This window comes from Gopherus evgoodei, chromosome 12 (genome assembly GCF_007399415.2).
Source record: "Gopherus evgoodei ecotype Sinaloan lineage chromosome 12, rGopEvg1_v1.p, whole genome shotgun sequence".
Classification (NCBI taxonomy): Eukaryota; Metazoa; Chordata; order Testudines; family Testudinidae; genus Gopherus; species Gopherus evgoodei.
Window position 1 is genome coordinate 35,761,192 of NC_044333.1, and position 4,430 is coordinate 35,765,621.

The following is a 4,430-nucleotide window of genomic DNA, read 5'->3' on the forward strand; positions in this document are numbered from 1 at the left end:
TCAGGAGACTGATGAGCCATCAGCCTCAGCAGAGTTCCTTTGCTCTCACCCATCAGTGAAGAAAGGGCTAAGTAATTGTCTCACCAAAGTCAATATCAAAATGCTCTCAAGCCTCAGTACAGCCAGGATATGGTTCAGAGAGAAGACGACCAAAGTCCTCATGACTTGTTAAGGGATGGGTTGTCAGGAGCATGAGCTAGAGTCCAACAGTATCATAACTACCTCTTTGTTTCTTATAATTATTACATGCCTGACTGAGGGCACATCTCCAGATACATTTTCATGGAAGTGATGCCCGGCAGCCTCCCAAAGTCAAGAAAGTTTCAAATTCCTGCAAGACGGTGAACAGTGGACTCTTCCCCCTCCCCCAACCTCCACACAAAATCCATATGCAGCTCCATCATTAGCATCTTGAGTTGATACATCCCATTAAAACAAATACTGGGGTTGATTTTCTGCTGCATTAAAGGGTTGTGGGGCCTGTAAGGGATATAAATGGCCTTGGGGAATACCCCCACTAGTCACAGTGGCCCTCTATTGGCTTCTCTCCTAGTGTAAGGGAAAGGATGGTCCAATGATAGAGCATTAGCTTAGGACAGGGGAGACCTGGGTTTAATTCCTTGCTTCAGCAGGGACTTCCTGTGTAACCATGGCCAAGTCACTTAGGGAACCGAGGCCCAGAGAGGCTATCTGCAAAAAGGGGATAACAACGTTTCCTTACCTCACAGAAGCATTGTGAGACTAAATACATTAGGGATTGTGAAACACCTAGAGATCTACTGATGACGGTGTAGAAACAGGCTATTGTGATGATGTAGAGACTGGATGTGAACCCAGGACAATGAGCTTTGGCTACTTTTTGAGCCTATGGGAAGCAGAGAGTTTAAATTAGAGCAGTCCTGAGGCAGCTCTGATGCCAAGGACCAGACAGACCCCTGACAGGCTCCAGAATACAGTGAGCATAAAGAGGACTTAACCCCTTTCCCCACTTTTTCCTGTGTTCAACACTGGGATGGCAGAAGCAGACAAAGTTCCAGATGGCCATAGGGAAGTGCTTTTCAAACAGATGCTGTTTTAACTGATCCTCCAAGGAGCTATGCTTTACACAGCAGTGGGGGGGAGGAGGCAGGAGCAAAGTGGCTTTGCAGCCAGGAATGCACAGTCAATGTGAAATTCCCCCAAAATAATTACCATAAAGGGCAAATTTTCACAGGTTTGCCCTTCAAATATATGTTAAAGGGGAAAGCGGGCAAAGGAAGGACTCCAGACGCGCACAAGAAAGAATCAACAATATCCTGTAAAGTCCAAAATTACGAAGGTATTTTGGTGCCTAAAGATGCAAATTGACACCTAATGGGATTTATAAAGCATCTAAGTGAGTTAGGAACCTTTGCTGCTTTGGTGCATTGCTCAGTCTCCTCAGGTACCGACCTACATCTTTAGGCACCAAAACGCCTTTATAAATCTGGGCCTACGTTTTTAACTACTAAATTCTGATTGCAATCCACCATTATATGAGAAGCACTGCACTATGCACTCTCTTAGGAGCTGGTTCCATCCCCGTCACACACACACACACACACACACAGAGCTGATGCGAATCAGAAACGCTTTATGCTATATCTATTCCTTACCAAGAGTTTGAATTTCTCCTAATGTTGACTGCACAGTACCTTTGGTCTGCTCTTTACAGACACATGAATAGCTCTTCCATCTCATGCTGTCAAGACAGGTATTTATCAGTACTGGGACTTTCCTAACAGCAGCATAGTTGCTTCTTTTGTCATGGTTGTAAATATTTGGTTCTCAGTGGGATGGAGGAAATTCTAAGCTCCACACTAATAAACTGCAGTGTAGCCATAATTTTTTTTTTTTTTTGCAAATATGGACTGTTCCACTCTGTTCCTCTAATAATATTGGGGAGAGCAAAATAAGTTCTGCTATTAGTTAGTCTGGCATCACTGATATTTACAAAACCTTAACTGTATTTCTGACTGGGATTATTTTAAGTCCAGGATCCCAGGTAAGGTCACTCCACTCTTCTCAGCCATGCATTCAACATCCCCAATTATTAGGGTTTGAAAGAAAAACAGATCTTCCCACCCTGTTGTAAAAAACAAACAAACCTTCAAACCTTTCTCTATTTTTCTGGCTCCAAATCCAACAACTCATTTTTTTGTCTAAAAGTGTATCGATGGCATGAAGTGTTTAATGCCAAATTCATGCCACGACTGGATCCATGCCACCAGCGCAGGCACAAGGGAGAACGATCTCTGGAAAATGAAGTGGATCAAAAGCCTGGAATGAAATCCTTGTTTAATGGAGAGGAAGCCCATGAAATACACCTCTACCCCGATATAACACAACCCGAAATAACACGAATTCAGATAAAACGTGGTAAAGCAGTGCTTCGGGGGAGGAGGGGCCGGGCTGTGCACTCCGGCGGATCAAAGCAAGTTCGATATAACACAGTTTCACCTATAACGCGGTAAGATTTTTTGGCTCCCGAGGACAGCGTTATATCGGGGTAGAGGTGTATTAGCAAACCCAGTTAAGCAGCCCTGGGGTCTATGCTCAAAGGAACTGACACATTCACAGTAACAGTTTTTTCAATATGAGTCTGTCCTCTTCCTATTTAAAAATGTCACCCATGTAGTTTCAGTGTCCCAGAATAACAGGGAACGTGGGTTTACTGCATCTTTCACTGCTATGATTTTCTGCAAATAACCTCATGGTTGGTACAAGGCTCAGGAACAAGTCGGATGTGTAGGGCCATCTAAGGCAAAGCTCTAGTGTAGAATGGACTTGTACCTCCTCTTATACAGAGGAACAAATCCTCACACAATACATTGGGTGCAGCAGGGCTCAAACTGTGATCCATGGGACTTATACAGTCCCAATTACCATCACACCCGAACACTTAACAATGTTTAATATATTCATTAACTGGTGTCCAGAGTGTCTATGGAGAGCTGGCTGGCCACATGGTATCTTTGCCAGCTGCTAATGTAATCCACACACCTCCTGGGTGTGGTGTTCTGTCCCATCTAATGGCACCAAGACGACTTAGAGAGAGAGATAAAATGAGTCTGCTCTGCAGACTTAGCTAACAGGCAGTTACTGGCTGTTAGCTCATGCGAAAGAGACCCCAAGTTTGATCCCGCCCGCCCACCGACAGATGTGTTACAAGTGAGGGCTTGTTCAGGATTTCAGCTGGAAAGACTCTGAAGCTCAGGATGTGCTTTCTCAGCTAGGGGAAATATGTAACCCATACACCTTCTGGGTGTGGTGTTCTGTCCCATCTAGTGGCACTCAGTCCACCTAGAGAGAGAGATAAAATGACTCTGCTGACAGCCAGCTGACTTTTAGCTCATGCAGTAGAGGCTCACAAACTAATAAATTCCAGAGGTCCCCAGTTCAATCCTGCACACCAGTGACCGGGGTCTGTCAGGGTTACACTAAGTCACATTAAAAAAAGCCAGATATACACGACATCATTTCCTGATTTTCCCCATGGAGGCTATTGCTGTAGTTGCTGCAGAGACATTCTGGGATCCCCAGGGGTATTCAGAATGGAGATGTCTAAAAGAGATTGTCTGTCTCAGGTAAGGGGCAGGCAATGCTACTGAGAACTCTTAGCACAATGCAGGAAGTGCAAAAAGCAAGCAACCTGTGAACAAAAGAACTTCCTGTATTTTTGTGCCAAGTGAATCAGCACTCACTGACTCTGCCTTCCCTATAATCTAATGCCCAGGAGGAAAGCAATATGCACACCACACCAAAGGTGCTTTTAATAAGAATGGCCATTAGAGAAAGCAGGAGACACAGATGCTTTCTGTTTGAGAGCATATTTTAACAGATGGCCTGGTAAGCAGAGCAGAGCGAATTTGCACTGAGGTACCTCAGCCTACGCCTGGCGAGCTGAGGTTTTGTATTCCAGCTCCCACTCGTATCTTCAACCACTGAATCATAGGAGGCTCTACAAAAGGCAGCTGCAGGTTGGGGGGTGGGGGGGAAGAGGGGCTTTCAAGTCTGTATTGTTCAGATAGTAGGAATCCAAAACAAGGAAAGAAGTTTACTTTGAAGCCAGTGGCATTTATTTTAATCCACATTTTTCCATTGAATTTTTGTTTCAACGGAAATTTTCCAACCAGCTCTATGGTGTACTAAGAGTTGTCACCTTTCCTCCAGATGGGAAGGAAAGCTCTGTCCTCACAGCTGGCACCAATCCCGTTTCCTGACTGATGTCTAGTGGTTGAGCTCAGGCTGGTTGCACAGATGGAGTCACTAAAACTAGCATATCTTCCTTCCCCAACTCATGTAACATCCGTTAGTTCGTGGGTGGAGGAAGTAGCTGTCTGACACTTGGCCTGTATATCCGGTACCTCTTCACTTCCTATAGTTTATTAAAGCTTCAAGCACATGTGCTT

General features: G+C 44.7%; 1 protein-coding gene across 1 annotated transcript in view; it reads right to left on the reverse strand.

Annotated features, from left to right (window-relative positions):
* COTL1 (coactosin like F-actin binding protein 1) overlaps window positions 1–4,430 on the reverse strand; it is a 30,669-nt gene that overhangs the window by 22,834 nt on the left and 3,405 nt on the right. The window lies entirely within an intron of this gene.